This window comes from Schistocerca cancellata, chromosome 2, assembly GCF_023864275.1.
Source record: "Schistocerca cancellata isolate TAMUIC-IGC-003103 chromosome 2, iqSchCanc2.1, whole genome shotgun sequence".
Classification (NCBI taxonomy): domain Eukaryota; kingdom Metazoa; phylum Arthropoda; class Insecta; order Orthoptera; family Acrididae; genus Schistocerca; species Schistocerca cancellata.
The window spans coordinates 1,135,749,305-1,135,771,412 of NC_064627.1; positions in this window are offsets into that span (position 1 = coordinate 1,135,749,305).

Sequence of the window (22,108 nt, forward strand, 5' to 3'; positions counted from 1 at the left end):
CGTGACCACTACGGTCGCAGGTTCGAATCCTGCCTCGGGCATGGGCGTGTGTGATGTCTTTAGGTTAGTTAGGTTTACGTAGTTCTAAGTTGTAGGGGACTGATGACCTCAGAAGTTAAGTCCCATAGTGCTTAGAGCCAAGCCATGACGTATGCTCTCAGCCATCTGCGATGGAGGTTTGCTAGCAGAGCTGGCGGCGATGAGTAACGAACCAGTTCAAAAATACTACCGTCGCAGCACCAAAAAGGCGAATATATTCATTTTTAAAAAACTCTGACAAAAAATGGGGCACTAGCTGCCTCATTCCCCATTTTCAACAAAACTTTTTTCATGCGCTCTTTTAGCACAGAAGATTCTAAATCCTTTTATCCAGTCTCTCTTCGTAGCGCAGTCTTCATATACTCAGCATCCGCTTCTCACTGCCACTGTCTGTATACACTGCTCAGTCCCCACCGCCTATGTTCGATGTCAGCGTGCAATAACTACTCAAGAATGGCAGCACTAGCGGTGGAGGGTATATAAAGCATGTTTGGGGAAAACAATGCAGTCTTTGTCGTAATGCGGAAATGGAGAGATTTTTCTAACGGCCAAAACGAGATGATCATTGGCTTTTGGACCAAGGATGCAAGCATTTCCGTAACGGCTAAGTTTGTAAACTGCATGCTTGCGACCAAATTTGTGATTGTGAATTTTTAAGAGCTTTGAAAATAGTTGTAAGATTTATAACTAAAAACGTGGGGTGCATGCAACAGATAATATTTTGGAGGTGAAATACTCATGCATCAGTTACATATTGCATACACCCCACATCTCTCGTTGTAAATCTTAAAAGTGTTTTCATAGCTGTTGGAAACTCACAATCACAATTTTACGTAACTGTTTTTATGTGATTAGGAATCTGTGTAGAACTAGGAGATATTATTTTCTACCTTTTAATGCAATTTACATATGTTTATTTATATTTAAATAACTAAGTTGTGTGCAGAATTTCTCAGTTGTTTTCAGACATTTCGATGAGATTATAACAGAGACGTGTTAATTTTCGGATTTATTTCAGCGTCTTTTCATCTGATCATACACTCCTGGAAATGGAAAAAAGAACACATTGACACCGGTGTGTCAGACCCACCATACTTGCTCCGGACACTGCGAGAGGGCTGTACAAGCAATGATCACACCCACGGCACAGCGGACACACCAGGAACGGCGGTGTTGGCCGTCGAATGGCGCTAGCTGCGCAGCATTTGTGCACCGCCGCCGTCAGTGTCAGCCAGTTTGCCGTGGCATACGGAGCTCCATCGCAGTCTTTAACACTGGTAGCATGCTGCGACAGCGTGGACGTGAACCGTATGTGCAGTTGACGGACTTTGAGCGATGGTGTATAGTGGGCATGCGGGAGGCCGGGTGGACGTACCGCCGAATTGCTCAACACGTGGGGCGTGAGGTCACCACAGTACATCGATGTTGTCGCCAGTGGTCGGCGAAAGGTGCACGTGCCCGTCGACCTGGGACCGGACCGCAGCGACGCACGGATGCACGCCAAGACCGTAGGATCCTACGCAGTGCCGTAGGGGACCGCACCGCCACTTCCCAGCAAATTAGGGACACTGTTGCTCCTGGGGTATCGGCGAGGACCATTCGCAACCGTCTCCATGAAGCTGGGCTACGGTCCCGCACACCGTTAGGCCGTCTTCCGCTCACGCCCCAACATCGTGCAGCCCGCCTCCAGTGGTGTCGCGACAGGCGTGAATGGAGGGACGAATGGAGACGTGTCGTCTTCAGCGATGAGAGTCGCTTCTGCCTTGGTGCCAATGATGGTCGTATGCGTGTTTGGCGCCGTGCAGGTGAGCGCCACAATCAGGACTGCATACGACCGAGGCACACAGGGCCAACACCCGGCCTCATGGTGTGGGGAGCGATCTCCTACACTGGCCGTACACCACTGGTGATCGTCGAGGGGACACTGAATAGTGCACGGTACATCCAAACCGTCATCGAACCCATCGTTCTACCATTCCTAGACCGGCAAGGGAACTTGCTGTTCCAACAGGACAATGCACGTCCGCATGTATCCCGTGCCACCCAACGTTCTCTAGAAGGTGTAAGTCAACTACCCTGGCCAGCAAGATCTCCGGATCTGTCCCCCATTGAGCATGTTTGGGACTGGATGAAGCGTCGTCTCACGCGGTCTGCACGTCCAGCACGAACGCTGGTCCAACTGAGGCGCCAGGTGGAAATGGCATGGCAAGCCGTTGCACAGGACTACATCCAGCATCTCTACGATCGTCTCCATGGGAGAATAGCAGCCTGCATTGCTGCGAAAGGTGGATATACACTGTACTAGTGCCGACATTGTGCATGCTTTGTTGCCTGTGTCTATGTGCCTGTGGTTCTGTCAGTGTGATCATGTGATGTATCTGACCCCAGGAATGTGTCAATAAAGTTTCCCCTTCCTGGGACAATGAATTCACGGTGTTCTTATTTCAATTTCCAGGAGTGTACATACCAATCTGTTTAATACTTTTTTAAAAAATGAAGTAAAGGAGCAAAAAAATAATTTCTTTGGTGTTCTTAAACATTTTCATTTCAATGCTAGCTTTACAATGTTGCTTCATCCTTTCACGCATGTGTCACAGAAAATTTGCACATCTCTCTCTCTCCATCTCCTCCTCCCCACTCTCTAACCACATCCTTCACCTCTCCTTGTCCATTGACTCCTCTCTCTCTCTCTCTATCCATCATCTATTTGCCCACTCTCTGTCAATCTTACTCCTTCTCTCTTTATCTGCCACCTCCTCTCCCCATTATCTGTCCATTGCCTCCTCCACCCTCTGTCCTTCTCCTCCATGTCCCTGGCTCTGTCCATCGCATCCTTCCAATCTCACTATCCATCTGCACGTCCCTTCTCTCTCCCCCTCTGCCCAGTCATGACCACTGGCACATACACCCCCTGAAATTCATTCTGATTCTACAGACACAATACACCGAGTGTGTGCAGGGCAGCCTAGATGTCAAGTGTTACCAACGTTTTTCAAAATCATCCCATCTCCTACCAAACTGACACACAAGAAGGTGACTTACTATTACATTCTCATCCAGTTCTGAGCTCTGTTTGAAACTGCAAGTCTCAAGCTCATCTGGAAGTTATCTTAAAATCAGTTGGAAAAAGTTGCTATAATAGTAAAACTGATTTGCTATACCATCACAGCGAGAGACTGCACTTAAGGTCCATAGAAAATGCATACAACTAAACTGTACAGGGGAAATCATTTCATCTGGCTAGTATGCTGCAGTCACGCACTCCATACAATTGTTAAATGCAGATGGAACTTTTTCCTGGTGCACCTATAGCTTATGACAATATTACACGATAGAGGAAACAGTCGAAAGAAATGAAAAGATTTATCTGTCAAGTCAGGGTCAGCAAAAATTGGCAAACTAAGTATTACTAAGAAATGCTTTTACTAAGAGTTTTTTGTCAATGTGATTTTCTTTTAGCAGCTGTTTACAAATACTCCTTTGAAGGGAAAAATGTAATCAGTGTCATTTTCCATAGGGTGAATGATGCGTTTTTCAGTAATTAATTTCAGTTCTAAGCCCATTTTCAGATGTCAGCATGAAATCATTTGTTGCGAAAATTTTACATTTTTCTCGAGAGGACAAAGAGTTCTTTTTATAAAATGGCATGGAGTGCAAAGCTGCTAAGTTTGACCCTAGGATGAAATGGAGCGCAGTACGCAGTTGCTACTCTGTACTATTTTAAACATTTGAGAAACGTGAGTTTTGCATTGCTAATGTGCGCTGCATTCTGAAAATGAACTTAGAAATGTATCTAATTGGTGAAAATTAATTCGTTCATTCTACATAAATAATAAACGATTTCTCCGATTTTTTCCTGTGTTGATATATTCTGAAAGTAACTGTTAGTTGTTCTGTACGAACTTTAATTTCTGTAGCGACCATTCAGTCTCCAGTTCCTTCACATATCTCTCTCGGCCGATAGGACCGTACTTCTTTCCATTTGCTATAGATATACAAGCCACCAATACTGTCTGCTGGCATTCAATGCTTCAAAATCTTGACCTTATACACTCCTGGAAATTGAAATATGAAACACCGTGAATTCATTGTCCCAGGAAGGGGAAACTTTATTGACACATTCCTGGGGTCAGATGCATCACATGATCACACTGACAGAACCACAGGCACATAGACACAGGCAACAGAGCATGCACAATGTCGGCACTAGTACAGTGTATATCCACCTTTCGCAGCAATGCAGGCTGCTATTCTCCCATGGAGACGATCGTAGAGATGCTGGATGTAGTCCTGTGGAACGGCTTGCCATGCCATTTCCACCTGGCGCCTCAGTTGGACCAGCGTTCGTACTGGACGTGCAGACCGCGTGAGACGACGCTTCATCCAGTCCCAAACATGCTCAACGGGGGAGAGATCCGGAGATCTTGCTAGCCAGGGTAGTTGACTTACACCTTCTAGAGCACGTTGGGTGGCACGGGATACATGCGGACGTGCATTGTCCTGTTGGAACAGCAAGTTCCCTTGCCGGTCTAGGAATGGTAGAACGATGGGTTCGATGACGGTTTGGATGTACCGTGCACTATTCAGTGTCCCCTCGACGATCACCAGTGGTGTACGGCCAGTGTAGGAGATCGCTCCCCCTGTGTGCCTCGGTCGTATGCAGTCCTGATTGTGGCGCTCACCTGCTCGGCGCCAAACACGCATACGACCATCATTGGCACCAAGGCAGAAGCGACTCTCATCGCTGAAGACGACACGTCTCCATTCGTCCCTCCATTCACGCCTGTCGCGACACCACTGGAGGCGGGCTGCACGATGTTGGGGCGTGAGCGGAAGACGGCCTAACGGTGTGCGGGACCGTAGCCCAGCTTCAAGGAGACGGTTGCGAATGGTCCTCGCCGATTCCCCAGGAGCAACAGTGTCCCTAATTTGCTGGGAAGTGGCAGTGCGGTCCCCTATGGGACTGCGTAGGATCCTACGGTCTTGGCGTGCATCCGTGCGTCGCTGCGGTCCGGTCCCAGGTGGACGGGCACGTGCACCTTCCGCCGACCACTGGCGACAACATCGATGTACTGTGGAGACCTCACGCCCCACGTGTTGAGCAATTCGGCGGTACGTCCACCCGGCCTCCCGCATGCCCACTATACGCCCTCGCTCAAAGTCCGTCAACTGCACATACGGTTCACGTCGACGCTGTTGCGCGGCATGCTACCAGTGTTAAAGACTGCGATGGAGCTCCGTATGCCACGGCAAACTGGCTGACACTGACGGCGGCGGTGCACAAATGCTGCGCAGCTAGCGCCATTCGACGGCCAACACCGCGGTTCCTGGTGTGTCCGCTGTGCCGTGCGTGTGATCATTGCTTGTACAGCCCTCTCGCAGTGTCCGGAGCAAGTATGGTGGGTCTGACACACCGGTGTCAATGTGTTCTTTTTTCCATTTCCAGGAGTGTATTTGGATTTCTTCATTCATTAATCACACTTTTCATTTGCAGCTTTAATTTTTGTATTTACTATCTTTCTCGACGAAAATTTGCTGTCCAGTCAGGTATTTAAGTAATATTCACGCCAGTATGGCAAAGACAGCAATATACCTATTCGTATTCTGTTGAATCCACGCAGTATGAGCTACGACGACTGCCTGCAACCAAACAAATTTTCCTCACCTGTTCGTCTCTCGTTTACTTTGAGGGCAGCGAGTCTTACAAGCGATACGAGGAATGTCGTTACGGCATGTCTGTGCTGTACCCGAGCATGACCTTAAGCTGTGCGTGACGTGATTTGCCGTTGTACCCGTTGAAGGTCGTCAGGTTGCTTACGTTAATTCATAAACAGGTTCCGCTACATACCGTTCAGCGTTCGCTGTAACGCGTCGCCGCCAAATATTAGCTCAGCACTTTCCTGCAATTACACTGGCAGTTTCCGTGAAATGGACAACTTATTACAGTTTTGAATCTGTTATTGAGATAATTAAACTCGAAAATGGACAGTTAAAGTTGGTTACCAGTGAGAGTACGCGTACGTTCATTAGAACTGCAGTATCCAATGCGTATCGTATGACCATAAACACAAACTGTTTGATGCTGTGGACAACCGCAGCTGAAGTATCCCATATTTGACTAATAAACAGCTTCCAGCTGTATATGAAACTTTCCTTTAAAAGGAACACGGGCGGTTTCGTGATATCAGATCGCATCTTCAGGTGAACATACGTCGCTGAAAAATTAAGACCATGATATGGGAGGGAGGAGAACTTAATCTTCTGCAAATAAAATGCTGTTACCCATAACAAATTCTAAAGATGGCAGGGGTAAAATACAGGGAGCGAAAGGCTATTTACAATTTGTACAGAAACCAGATGGCAGTTATAAGAGTCGAGGGGTATCAAAGGGAAGCGGTGGTTTGGGAAGGGAGTGAGACAGGGATGTAGCCTATCCCCGATGTTATTCAATCTGTATATTGAGCAAGCAGTAAAGGAAACAAAACATAAATTCGGAGTGGGTATTAAAATCCATGGAGAAGAAATAAAAACTTTGAGGTTCGCCGATGACATTGTAATTCTGTCGGAGACAGCAAAGGACTTGGAAGAGCAGTTGAACGGAATGGATGGTGTCTTGAAGGGAGGATATAAGATGAACATCAACAAAAGCAAAACGAGGATAATGGAATGTAGTCGAATTAAGTCGGGTGATGCTGAGGGAATTAGATTAGGAAATGAGACACTTAATGTAGTAAAGGAGTTTTGCTATTTGGGGAGCAAAATAACTGATGATGGTCGAAGTAGAGAGGATATAAAATGTAGACTGGCAATGGCAAGGAAAGCGTTTTGGAAGAAGAGAAATTTGTTAACATCAAGTATAGATTTAAGTGTCTGGAAGTCATTTCTGAAAGTATTTGTATGGAGTGTAGCTATGTATGGAAGTGAAACGTGGACGGTAAATAGTTTGGACAAGAAGAGAATAGAAGCTTTCGAAATGTGGTGCTACAGAAGAATGCTGAAGATTAGATGGGTAGATCACATAACTAATGAGGAGGTACTGAATAGGATTGGGGAGAAGAGAAGTTTGTGGCACAACTTGACCAGAAGAAGGGATCGGTTGGTAGGACATATTCTGAGGCATCAAGGGAACACAAATTTAGTATTGGAGGGCAGCGTGGAGGGTAAAAATCGTAGGGGGAGACCAAGAGATGAATACACTAAGCAGATTCAGATGGATGTAGGTTGCAGTAGGTACTGGGAGATGAAGAAGCTTGCACAGGATAGAGTAGCATGGAGAGCTGCATCAAACCAGTCTCAGGACTGAAGACAACAACAACAACAACAACAACAACCCATAACAAGCTGGGCGTCAGGAATCAGAACTGGCTTGTTAAAACCGTGTTAACGTCATATCAGGAAGCGGCGGACAGCATCTTACTAGTCCCAAGTATTATCTGTGGAATTAGGGTCGGGAGGTTTAGCGATGCGATAGGGCGCCTGAGTAGTCAATAGTTGGGAATACTTGCAGCGCTGTGAGTTTCACCACGAAGACGTAGAAGAAAGGGCAACACTTATCACGGAGAATGTTGTCGTAAAGACAAACTGGTTCGAAGTAATGTTCGTCAGTACACTCTGCAGTGGTACGACCTTCTTTTATGTCGACTGAGTAACGTTATCGACATGTATTACGTACGTACAGCCGTCTTTCAATAAGACTCGCTAATGCATCGATGATCCTACGAAGATGACATCCGGCGTAACTAAAAATTAGTGAAACAGATTCGTGCCGCTCTTGCGGTCTGATAGTGGCACCAAATTATTTCTTTTCGTATTGCAGAAGTGCAGATGGATGAATTAAATTTTTATATAATATAGCATTGGTGACTAGTTTTCTGTAACCACCAAAGACAACAAAAAGCCGCTGCAACAGTTAGTAGAATGGTCTCTGAGTTGATAACTGATTATTTTCAGTTAACTAAAAACTATTGTTTTGAGATTCGGTATCACTATAATCTCTTTCTGAATGGGAAATCTAATCACTTTCAATAGATAGTCGCTATCTTCCTCCTGTCCTTTCATTGTATACCTAGACTCACAATTAAAACTGACAAGTCGCCATACTTTCCAAACCGAAGATAAACAGACTGCTTCCTTTCAGCGTCGTAGTAGATCTTTAGTTTTAGAACAGTAAAATTATTTCATGGAATGAGCTTCCTATAAAACAGGATTACAAATATTTTCAATCAAGCATTTGCAAAATAATTCATCACACAAACGAGTTTACATTCTCTTCAATATTTCAACCATACTTACGGCATAGCGCAATGTGCATTCCACTGTGAGGCAGTGGAATTATTCAACGTATATGCGTAAGCGAGAGTGGCTAATTCAGAACTGATACAAAGCCTTAATAACATTTGTCACATTCTGTATTTTTCTCGTGACAGTAACGACATTTATCGGCGTCTTGGCTAGGTGGGGATATCTTCTTGCGTAGTGTGGCGGGCGGCACGGCTACAAACTCGTCCGTTACACTTCTCTTCAGCATAAACACACCTAGGGATCTCTCTCTACCTCCGTCAAGACACCGTGCATACCATTAAACAAAGAAAATTGTCACTCAGTTTGGAGTATATGTACAATGCATTACATATATTAATATAAGTAATTATTTATTACAAAAGGAAAACAAGACACTGTACCATGTGCTGCTTTAGTGGCAAAACTCTTAGTAACCTTCCCACCTGAAACACCTCATGTCGACGCCCTGCCACATCTTAAAAAGACGTAACAGCATGAGTCTTCGGATCACAGTAGACGCTAACAATCAGCTAATGACAGTTTTGGTGTTTTATTGCCCTGTGAAGTGTGCTGCTTCACTGTGCCCAACTCAGTCTCTACATCTACACCCATACTCTGCAAACAGCTGTTCAGTGCATGGTACAGGACACTTCTGATTGTAACAGTTATTTGGACTTTTTCCCGTTTTATTCACATATGGAGAGTGAGAAAAATGATTCCTTGAACTGCTCTGCGTGTACTGTAATTAACTTGTCTTCTCAGTCTCTGTTGGTGTGAGACACAGGAACTTATTGTACATTCCTCGATTAATTGATTGAAGTTGGTGCTAGAAACTTCGTACGTAAGCTTTCACAGGATGGTTTGCGTCTGTCTTCAAGAGCCTGTCGATTCAATTCTTTCTGTGTCTACGTCACTTTCTCTCATGGGCCAAATACACCTATGATCATTCGTGCTGCCGTTCTTTGTATGCGCCTCGTGTCCTCTGCCAGTCCTCTGTGGTACGTATCTCACACGCTTGAGCTATATTCAAGCATGGGTCGCATGAATGTTCTGAAGGTAATCTCTTTTGTAAAATTACTGCATTTCTCAAGCACTGTACCTGTGAACTGCAGAAGGACACCTGCCTTTTATACGACTTTGCTTATGTGATCGTTCCATTGTGATCATTTCATTTCATATCACTACAAATTTTTACACGCGGGTATTTGTATGGGTTGACACATTCCAAAAAAGACTCACTGATATTATAATCATACGCTACTACTCAGTGCAAAATTTTACGTTTATGAACAGTTAAACAAAGTTGTCAATCTTTACACGGGTTTGAAATGTTACCAAGATCCGACAGAAAAGTGACATAAGGAAAGATCTACATAAACTATAAAAAACAAACTTTTCAGGAAACGCAATTTAAAGTTCAACCTAACATTTTTCCTTATGTAACTTCTTCAAAAGGGACCACATTTGTACTCTGGGTCGTCTTTGACTTCAAGGCTTCTCTTTTGGTTTCTTGTTGGCTGTCTTTATATTTCTGTAAATCTAATAAACATTGTCTCAAGAGTAAATTTTGATATTCTGATTGCAAGGTGAGATATGGGGCAATAAATTTAAAATTTAAAATTGTACTTGTGGAATTATAATTAAAAAATTATGAAAATTCTACTATTTGATGTATTCCAAAAACCTCATGAGAGAAGCTTACAGCATATAAAGAGATGAAACGGAGAAATTATTGTAGAAATGTCTTGAATACTTTCTGAGAAAAAGGAACATACATTATTTTTTGAACATAAAACTTCAAATTTCATTCAAAAACAAGTTCAATATATATAAACAAAGAATTTTGCAAGTAAATGTGTTACTTTCATGTAAAGCGTTGTACAATATTTCATTGCCTTATCTCCAGAACCGTGAATTTGGTGCATTTTTTAAATAGTAAGTGTTTTGCATCAACGTCCCCCCTTAAACTAACATATACTCTGCATTGTCAGAAAAAACGCTTACAGTCCTGAGAAGGCCGTATGGGCGCATTCCGAAAGCCAATAAAAAAAAATGCTTATATGCACTTTGCTACTGGGTACGTATGCTGCGAGCACATTAAACCACCGTTACTGCATTAGTGCCCAAAAGGTACAGCGAAAGATTATCAGGACTGACGAAATCTAAATATCGATGGCGCTGAGTGTGTTTTGCCATTACAACTGCTACACCAAGAACAAATGCAGTTGATAAACGGGTTTTCATTGGACAAATATATTACACTAGAACTGACATGTGATTACATTTTCACGCAATTTCGGTGCATAAATCCTGAGAAATCAGTACCCAGAACAACCACCTCCGGCCGTAATAACGGCCTTGATACGCCTGGGAATTGAGTCAAACACAGCTTGGATGGTGTGTACAGGTACAGCTGCCCATGCAGCTTCAACACGATACCACAGTTCATCACGAGTAGTTAGAGGCGTATTGTGACGAGCCAGTTGCTCGGCCACCATTGACCAGACGTTTTCAGTTGGTGAGAGATCTGGAGAATGTGCTGGCCAGGGCAGCAGTCGAACATTTTCTGTATCCAGAAAGGCCCGTAAAGGACCTGCAACATGCGACCGTACATTATCCTGCTGAAATGTAGGGTTTCGTAGGGATCGAATGAAGGGTAGAGCCACGGGTCGTAACACATCTGAAATGTAACGTCCACTGTTCGAAGTGCCGTCAATGCGAACAAGAGCTGACCGAGGCGTGTAACCAATGGCACCCCATACCATCACGCCGGGTGATACGCCAGTATGGCGATGACGAATACACGCTTCCAATTTGCGTTCACCGCGATGTCGCCAAACACGAATGCGACCATCATGATGCTGTAAACAGAACCTGGATTCATCCGAAAAAATGACGTTTTGCCATTCGTGCACCCAGGTTCGTCGTTGAGTACACCATCGCTGGCGGTCCTGTCTGTGATGCAGCGTCACGGGTAACCGCAGCCACGGTCTCCGAGATGATAGTCCATGCTGCTGCAAACGTCGTCGAACTGTTCGTGCAGATGGTTGTTGTCATGCAAACGTCCCCACGTGTTGATTCAGGGATGGAGACGTGGCTGCACGATCCGTTACAGCTATGCGGATAAGATGCCTGCCATCTCGACTGCTGGTGATACGAGGCCGTTGGGATCCAGGACGGCGTCCCGTATTACCCTCCTGAACCCACCGATTCCATATTCTGCTAACAGTCATTGGATCCCGACCAACGCGAGCAGCAACGTCGCGATACGATAAACCGCAATCGCGATAGGCTACAATCCGACCTTTATCAAAGTCGGAAACGTGATGGTACGCATTTCTCCTCCTTACACGAGGCATCACAACAACGTTTCACCAGGCAGCGCCGGTGAACTGCTGTTTGTGTATGAGAAAATTCGGTTGGAAACGTTCCTCAAGTCAGCACGTTGTAGGTGTCGCCACCGGCGCCAACATTGTGTGACTGCTCTGAAAAGGTAATCATTTGCATATCACAGTATCTTCTTCCTGTCGGTTAAATTTCGCGTCTGTATTACGTCATCTTTGTGGTGTAGCAATTGTAATGGCCAGTAGTGTGTGCGCAGCTGAAAACAATGTGGAAAAGATGAAGATATTGGGACCTACATCCAGAGACGAATTAGTTTTTCGAGAGGTGTGTGCGCGGCCGCAGTCCAGTCACATCTCAGCCGTGGACTCTTCGTCCCAGAATGTGTGGCGCATGTCGTGCGCGAGAGCGCGGTTTGTGTGTCGCAGTCGGGACGACCTTGCCGAGGGCGGCATCCGGGCGTGTTGCCTCTGAAGGCCGGCGTCTCCACCGCAGTTCCGGCACTGCGCCTCGGTTGCGCGCTTCGCAGAAGATACGCCTGCGGCTCGGTCACCAGCGTTAGATGAGAGACCCCGCGCAGTAGCAGATGAAGGAGCGACGTGGTTTCGATGACAACTCCGAAATGTATAGAAATAAAAGGTGCCCTGTTGTCTTTACTGACCGCTTGGCACTTGAACATTTACACTCCTGGAAATTGAAATAAGAACACCGTGAATTCATTGTCCCAGGAAGGGGAAACTTTATTGACACATTCCTGGGGTCAGATACATCACATGATCACACTGACAGAACCACAGGCACATAGACACAGGCAACAGAGCATGCACAATTTCGGCACTAGTACAGTGTATATCCACCTTTCGCAGCAATGCAGGCTGCTATTCTCCCATGGAGACGATCGTAGAGATGCTGGATATAGTCCTGTGGAACGGCTTGCCATGCCATTTCCACCTGGCGCCTCAGTTGGACCAGCGTTCGTGCTGGACGTGCAGACCGCGTGAGACGACGCTTCATCCAGTCCCAAACATGCTCAATGGGGGACAGATCCGGAGATCTTGCTGGCCAGGGTAGTTGACTTACACCTTCTAGAGCACGTTGGGTGGCACGGGATACATGCGGACGTGCATTGTCCTGTTGGAACAGCAAGTTCCCTTGCCGGTCTAGGAATGGTAGAACGATGGGTTCGATGACGGTTTGGATGTACCGTGCACTATTCAGTGTCCCCTCGACGATCACCAGTGGTGTACGGCCAGTGTAGGAGATCGCTCCCCACACCATGATGCCGGGTGTTGGCCCTGTGTGCCTCGGTCGTATGCAGTCCTGATTGTGGCGCTCACCTGCACGGCGCCAAACACGCATACGACCATCATTGGCACCAAGGCAGAAGCGACTCTCATCGCTGAAGACGACACGTCTCCATTCGTCCCTCCATTCACGCCTGTCGCGACACCACTGGAGGCGGGCTGCACGATGTTGGGGCGTGAGCGGAAGACGGCCTAACGGTGTGCAGGACCGTAGCCCAGCTTCATGGAGACGGTTGCGAATGGTCCTCGCCGATACCCCAGGAGCAACAGTGTCCCTAATTTGCTGGGAAGTGGCGGTGCGGTCCCCTAAGGCACTGCGTAGGATCCTACGGTCTTGGAGTGCATCCGTGCGTCGCTGCGGTCCGGTCCCAGGTCGACGGGCACGTGCACCTTCCGCCGACCACTGGCGACAACATCGATGTACTGTGGAGACCTCACGCCCCACGTGTTGAGCAATTCGGCGGTACGTCCACCCGGCCTCCCGCATGCCCACTATACGCCCTCGCTCAAAGTCCGTCAACTGCACATACGGTTCACGTCCACGCTGTCGCGGCATGCTACCAGTGTTAAAGACTGCGATGGAGCTCCGTATGCCACGGCAAACTGGCTGACACTGACGGCGGCGGTGCACAAATGCTGCGCAGCTAGCGCCATTCGACGGCCAATACCGCGGTTCCTGGTGTGTCCGCTGTGCCGTGCGTGTGATCATTGCTTGTACAGCCCTCTCGCAGTGTCCGGAGCAAGTATGGTGGGTCTGACACACCGGTGTCAATGTGTTCTTTTTTCCATTTCCAGGAGTGTATTATTAGTTAAGTCCCATAGTGCTCAGAGCCAGCCATTTATTATTAGGCTGTAATGACAATGTAAATTGTAGCTACTGGCACGTACATTATTTTTCTTTCTTAATTTATAGACAACTTTGCTTTGGAGTGTCTTAGTATACAGGGTGATTCAAAAAGAATACCACAACTTTAGGAATTTAAAACTCTGCAACGACAAAAGGCAGAGCTAAGCACTATCTGTCGGCGAATTAAGGGAGCTATAAAGTTTCATTTAGTTGTACATTTGTTCGCTTGAGGCGCTGTTGACTAGGCGTCAGCGTCAGTTGATGCTAAGATGGCGACCGCTCAACAGAAAGCTTTTTGTGTTATTGAGTACGGCAGAAGTGAATCGACGACAGTTGTTCAGCGTGCATTTCGAACGAAGTATGGTGTTAAAACCTCCTGATAGGTGGTGTATTAAACGTTGGTATAAACAGTTTACAGAGAATGGGTGTTTGTGCAAAGGGAAAAGTTCTGGACGGCCGAGAACGAGTGATGAAAATGTAGCACGCATCCAGCAAGCATTTGTTCGCAGCCCGGGAAAATCTACTCGCAGAGCTAGCAGAGAGCTGCAAATTCCACAATAAACTGTGTGGAGAGTCCTACGAAAAAGGTTAGTTATGAAACCTTATCGTCTGAAATTGGTTCAAGCACTGTCTGCAGCTGATAAGATTAAAAGAATCGATTTATGTGATTTTATCCTTGCTCAAATGGAAACAGACGAATCTTTCGTTTCAAAGATTGTGTTTAGTGATGAAGCAACTTTCCACACTAATGGGAAAGTCAACCGTCACAATGTCTGTATATGGGGCACTGAGAATCAGCGGGAAACAACTCAGTATGAACGTGACTCGCCTAAGGTGAACGTTTTCTGTGCCATTTCAGCCAATAAAGTTTTTGGTCCCTTTTTCTTCGAAGGTGCTACTGTAACTGGACTACAGTATCTGGAGATGTTAGAGAATTGGCTGTTTCCTCAGCTCGAACAAGAAGCACAACAATTCATATTTCAGCAGGATGGAGCGCCACCACATTGGCACTTATCTGTCCGTAACTACCTGAACGTCAACTACCCGAGGCGATGGATCGGCCGCCAGGCAGCCCGTGACAGAGCACTTCATCACTGGCCTCCAAGAAGCCCTGATCTTACCCCCTGCGATTTTTTCTTATGGGGGTATGTTAAGGATATGGTGTTTCGGTCACCTCTCCCAGCCACTATTGATAATTTGAAACGAGAGATAACAGCAGCTATCCAAACTGTTACGCCTGATATGCTACAGAGAGTGTGGAACGAGTTAGAGTATCGGGTTGATATTGCTCGAGTGTCTGGAGGGGGCCATATTGAACATCTCTGAACTTGCTTTTGAGTGAAAAAAAAACCTTTTTAAATACTCTTTGTAATGATGTATAACAGAAGGTTATATTATGTTTCTTTCATTAAATACACATTTTTAAAGTTGTGGTATTCTTTTTGTATCACCCTGTATATTCCGGTGTTGTACCTGTGAGTTGCGTGTAAAACTAACTTTACGTGCTACGGTCGCAGGTTCGAATCCTGCCTCGGGCATGGATGTGTGTGATGTCCTTAGGTTAGTTAGGTTTAAGTACTTCTAAGTTCTAGGTGTCTGATGACCACAGATGTTAAGTCCCATAGTTCTCAGAGCCATTTGAACCATTTTTTGAACTAACTTTACGTGTTATCTCCGTAAACACCACTTTATATTTTGGAATGTTGTGTGATGATGAAATATTTGTTTTGTCTAAAATTATATTTTAATGTACGAGGGCGATGACACCGCTAGCGATGATTTGGTTGTGTGGGAGGACACAGAAAACATTAATTAAAATACCTGCTGTCTGCTGTCTTCTTCTTTGTAAGAGTCAACCTACATTAATTATACACAGACACGGTGCCACCACGTCAGTTTTAGACAAAATAGCATTAAGCATACCTCGCCATGTACTGAAAAATGTTCACGGTTTCGAAAGATGCAAAAGAAACCAAACAAAGACAACCCTCAACCTCAAATATAACAATCAATGTCTATTAGCGTAAGTAACCCCAAACTACATTAAAATAAAGATTAATGTAGGTAGCAGCACTGCAAAAATAGAAAAGCTGAATGTGAAATCATGTGGCTCAAGACAGGGATAAAAATGCAACACAAAAAGAAAGAGCTCCTCAACAGACAAATGTACAATCTACATTTGCAATATGGTAATTCCCTTTCCAGCCTACAGTTCTCCTACATATTACAATACATTGAAGACATCATTTCTAAAGAACATCAGAAAATGACTTTTAGGCATAACAAAAAACTTGAGGGTCTGAAAAGTGAAAAAAAGATAGCTTCACTGCCAAAAATCCCCATGTTAACCTACATCAGTTCCATGAAAACGTTATTAATTCAACTAACACCACGTTTACAAATACTGAACTTGCCCTCATAAACACAGGCCTTAAGCACAACATAGAACCAAATCTTGATGGCAATAACCTAAAAAGAATTACTGCATCCACTAAGCTTGCATGTGATGCTGCAAAATTAAATTCCAGTGAAACCAATGCAATAGCCTTAGTCTCTAAAGCCGGTAAAATAATCACATGACAGCTAAAAAATATTTCACATCAAAACAGTCACCAAAAGACACTGAGTTGTGTCAACTCCAAACTTTCTAACAGTAAAAAAAATGTAAATGTCGTGTGACTAGGGTCTCCCGTCGGGTAGACCGTTCGCCGGGTGCAAGTCTTCCGATTTAATGCCACTTCCGCGACGTGCGCGTCGATGGGTATGAAATGATGAAGATTAGGACAACACAACATCCAGTCCCTGCGCGGAGAAAATCTCCGACCCGGCCGGGAATCGAACCCGGGCCCCTTAGGATTGACATTCTGTCGCACTGTTCACTCAGCTACCGGAGGTGGACTTTCTGATGGTAAAGCTCTAATATTCAAGGCAGACAAAGATAACTGTGCAGTTGTAATGTAGGAAAATAATATGTTGACAAAACAATGAAATTTTTCAGTAGTAATAATATAAACGAATTAGAGTTTGATCCCACTTCTAAATTTCAGGCCGAACTTAAGAAAACTCTTAAGAACTGTAATTTCCTCCTAACTAAGTGGGAAGTGCGTGACTGCATTGCTATGAACCCCACTACCACTCGCCTTCGGTCACAGCTGTTCATATAGTTTAAATTACAGACTGCTAGCTCTTCTGAACACCCATCATAGTTTTGAAACTAACTACTCCATTAGGAACATGTATGAGCTCATTGACAAAATTAAGAATGTGCACATTCCACCGACAACCAGATTTGCATCTCTTGACATTGTAAATCTTTGCTAGTTGCTGTCTTCTTCTTTGTAACAATCAACCTACATTAATTGTACACAGGCACCGTCTCACCATGTCAGTTTTAGACGAAATAGAATTAAACAATAAATTAAAAGAATTCCGCAAATATTTATTTCAATTTTTAGTTTAGCAAACTTCACAAGTAATAGCAGAGATCATTAAAATTTAATCATTTACATAAGTTGAACCAACTTCTCCAAGCTGTTTTGAAAGCTTGAAATCAATAAGCATAATAGGAAAGATGTTAACTTGAATTCTTGCACAATGCTGAAATTAACAATTATAAAAGACTTTCATAACAGCAGTTCGGAAGCCAGTTAAGTCTTCGCCTCCGCTCGTGGACATAACTGTTGAAACGGCTAGATAAAGTTCGATAATACAACTAGAACACAGAAGATGTTACATTGCAAACTAATGACAAGACACAACTTATTAATGTGTCCGCCTCCGGTAGCTGAATGGTCAGCGTGACGGATTGTCTTTCCTAAGGACGTAGTTTAGCGTACAGAATTACTTTATAAACCTTTCCTTCTTTCGTTGGCACAACAGGGAAGGCAATCGTAGCGTAAAGGTTAATGATCGTGTAACACAATGACTACATGAAACTATAACTCTTTATAACCACTTGCAGGAAAAATCCAGATATATGGCATAACTTAAAAAGAAAAAAAGCAACATAATCTTAATAAAAAAATGAAACAACAGTATCGAGTAGAATCTGGCTCAGCCAAAGAACGAACCTGTAGTTATACTATTAACAGGCTGATGCATCGAACACATGTAATGCTCATCTTTATGACTGCAGCTGAGTGACTTCTCCAACATGTTTACATTTGTTCCGAAACCTGTCCCAGTCATCAATGGCCAACATTCTTCACATTGTAAATGGCCTCAGTCGCTGATTACAGAGCCCGGTACAGTACGTGCTGACCAGAACTTGCTTCGCTCCACTAGACCTGAGTCGTATCACATAAATCATCAAATATTGGCTTATACGTGGATCTATACTATAGTTAGAAAAGATTAACTCTGTGGCGGTAGTAGACAGACTTGGAGCGATTCAAATCAAAATCGCCACTGCGCAGCTTGCAAACGAAGCACACACTCACATGCAGAATATCAGTTCTAACTCAATGGGGCTTACGTATCTGACTCACTGCCTTACGAGACTACGAAGGAACCCATAGCCGCCAACGACACGGGGTCATAACGCCTTTGTAGCGGCACCCCAACGCCAACTAGGAGAGCGCTGCAACCACACTGGCCCGCGATAAAGTGCAGAGATGATCACAACCGAGACATTACCAAAGTGGCTCAGGTGCATCAAATATAAACGAAACTCCTCAAAATTTTCGTATTTGGCAACAAAGAGTACAGGTGCAATTATTTTTCTGTAGAGTCCCCCTTCATCGAAACACTTGTCTCCCAGCGAGCAGATAATTTTGATATCCCGTCCTCATAGAATGAAGTGTGTCGTATCTGCACATAAGCTTCAACCCCAGGATCCTAAAGAGTTTCTTTGAGTGGACCAGAGACATTATACACTCCTGGAAATTGAAATAAGAACACCGTGAATTCATTGTCTCAGGAAGGGGAAACTTTATTGACACATTCCTGGGGTCAGATACATCACATGATCACACTGACAGAACCACAGGCATATAGACACAGGCAACAGAGCATGCACAATGTCGGCACTAGTACAGTGTATATCCACCTTTCGCAGCAATGCAGGCTGCTATTCTCCCATGGAGACGATCGTAGAGATGCTGGATGTAGTCCTGTGGAACGGCTTGCCATGCCATTTCCACCTGGCGCCTCAGTTGGACCAGCGTTCGTGCTGGACATGCAGACCGCGTGAGACGACGCTTCATCCAGTCCCAAACATGCTCAATGGAGGACAGATCCGGAGATCTTGCTGGCCAGGGTAGTTGACTTACACCTTCTAGAGCACGTTGGGTGGCACGGGATACATGCGGACGTGCATTGTCCTGTTGGAACAGCAAGTTCCCTTGCCGGTCTAGGAATGGTAGAACGATGGGTTCGATGACGGTTTGGATGTACCGTGCACTATTCAGTGTCCCCTCGACGATCACCAGTGGTGTACGGCCAGTGTAGGAGATCGCTCCCCACACCATGATGCCGGGTGTTGGCCCTGTGTGCCTCGGTCGTATGCAGTCCTGATTGTGGCGCTCACCTGCACGGCGCCAAACACGCATACGACCATCATTGGCACCAAGGCAGAAGCGACTCTCATCGCTGAAGACGACACGCCTCCATTCGTCCCTCCATTCACGCCTATCGCGACACCACTGGAGGCGGGCTGCACGATGTTGGGGCGTGAGCGGAATACGGCCTAACGGTGTGCGGGACCGTAGCCCAGCTTCATGGAGACGGTTGCGAATGGTCCTCGCCGATACCCCAGGAGCAACAGTGTCCCTAATTTGCTGGGAAGTGGCGGTGCGGTCCCCTACGGCACTGCGTAGGATCCTACGGTCTTGGCGTGCATCCGTGCGTCGCTGCGGTCCGGTCCCAGGTCGACGGGCACGTGCACCTTCCGCCGACCACTGGCGACAACATCGATGTACTGTGGAGACCTCACGCCCCACGTGTTGAGCATTTCGGCGGTACGTCCACCCGGCCTCCCGCATGCCCACTATACGCCCTCGCTCAAAGTCCGTCAACTGCACATACGGTTCACGTCCACGCTGTCGCGGCATGCTACCAGTGTTAAAGACTGCGATGGAGCTCCGTATGCCACGGCAAACTGGCTGACACTGACGGCGGCGGTGCACAAATGCTGCGCAGCTAGCGCCATTCGACGGCCAACATCGCGGTTCCTGGTGTGTCCGCTGTGCCGTGCGTGTGATCATTGCTTGTACAGCCCTCTCGCAGTGTCCGGAGCAAGTATGGTGGGTCTGACACACCGGTGTCAATGTGTTCTTTTTTCCATTTCCAGGAGTGTAGTTGCAGAGAGATAGGTCTGGTCTATTTCCCAAGGTAGTTACTCCGATTTTTGTTCAGTCAGAGCTGCTGTATGGGGGCGCCCGTTATATTCCAGCGGCAGATGAGTAATCCCGCGCAGTAGTTGTCGCCTCATCTATAAATAACGTTTGCAGCGATATGCCTGTTCAAACTCGCTCAAACCTCGCAGTAGCATTCAGCTCTTATTGTCCGATATCCTTGCAAAAAGTCTATATCCAAGAAGCCACGTCCCTCGAAACAAAACAGTTGCCGTGGCCTTCCCAGCCTAGAGCGGTGACTTGCTTTCACTGGTCCGCGCTGCGCCTTCTTTCCCTATGGCCAACATGCTTACGTCTTTAGTTTCAGGAGTGTAATGATGCACCCACGTTTCATAACATACAACAACAGGAGTCAGAAGCGTGTCTCAAGCTACCTGAAATCTAATCAAGAAGATGCTCGCACGCCTGCATACGGTTTAACTGTATTACTTTAATATGCTACCACATTCATAAAGTATTTTATTTTACATTGTTCAGTTAATAAGAATGATTTCTGCACAGACCATCGAACCCACATTAAATATCCTGATTTTGAGAAATCTGCTGTTGATGAACAACCAAACGCTTATACTTGATGAAACGGAAATATTACCCTACGCACCTACATACAGAGGTTCTACCATCAAAGAAGATCTTGAAATCATTGAAATCAGGACATGCAACAACAATTTCAACCGTGGCACACTTAGTGGAAACGGGCAATTCATGCTCAAAGGCGACAAAGAAATCAGCTGAATCATCCATCATCTAACGAAATAAACATCGCTACCAAGGCCCCATGCTCTTCAGCCACGATGTCGACATTGTCTCTGGTAGCTTATACACTCCTGGAAATTGAAATAAGAACACCGTGAATTCATTGTCCCAGGAAGGGGAAACTTTATTGACACATTCCTGGGGTCAGATACATCACATGATCACACTGACAGAACCACAGGCACATAGACACAGGCAACAGAGCATGCACAATGTCGGCACTAGTACAGTGTATATCCACCTTTCGCAGCAATGCAGGCTGCTATTCTCCCATGGAGACGATCGTGGAGATGCTGGATGTAGTCCTGTGGAACGGCTTGCCATGCCATTTCCACCTGGCGCCTCAGTTGGACCAGCGTTCGTGCTGGACGTGCAGACCGCGTGAGACGACGCTTCATACAGTCCCAAACATGCTCAATGAGGGACAGATCCGGAGATCTTGCTGGCCAGGGTAGTTGACTTACACCTTCTAGAGCACGTTGGGTGACACGGGATACATGCGGACGTGCATTGTCCTGTTGGAACAGCAAGTTCCCTTGCCGGTCTAGGAATGGTAGAACGATGGGTTCGATGACGGTTTGGATGTACCGTGCACTATTCAGTGTCCCCTCGACGATCACCAGTGGTGTACGGCCAGTGTAGGAGATCGCTCCCCACACCATGATGCCGGGTGTTGGCCCTGTGTGCCTCGGTCGTATGCATTCCTGATTGTGGCGCTCACCTGCACGGCGCCAAACACGCATACGACCATCATTGGCACCAAGGCAGAAGCGACTCTCATTGCTGAAGACGACACGTCTCCATTCGTCCCTCCATTCACGCCTGTCGCGACACCACTGGAGGCGGGCTGCACGATGTTGGGGCGTGAGCGGAAGACGGCCTAACGGTGTGCGGGACCGTAGCCCAGCTTCATGGAGACGGTTGCGAATGGTCCTCGCCGATACCCCAGGAGCAACAGTGTCCCTAATTTGCTGGGAAGTGGCGGTGCGGTCCCCTACGGCACTGCGTAGGATCCTACGGTCTTGGCGTGCATCCGTGCGTCGCTGCGGTCCGGTCCCAGGTCGACGGGCACGTGCACCTTCCGCCGACCACTGGCGACAACATCGATGTACTGTGGAGACCTCACGCCCCACGTGTTGAGCAATTCGGCGGTACGTCCACCCGGCCTCCCGCATGCCCACTATACG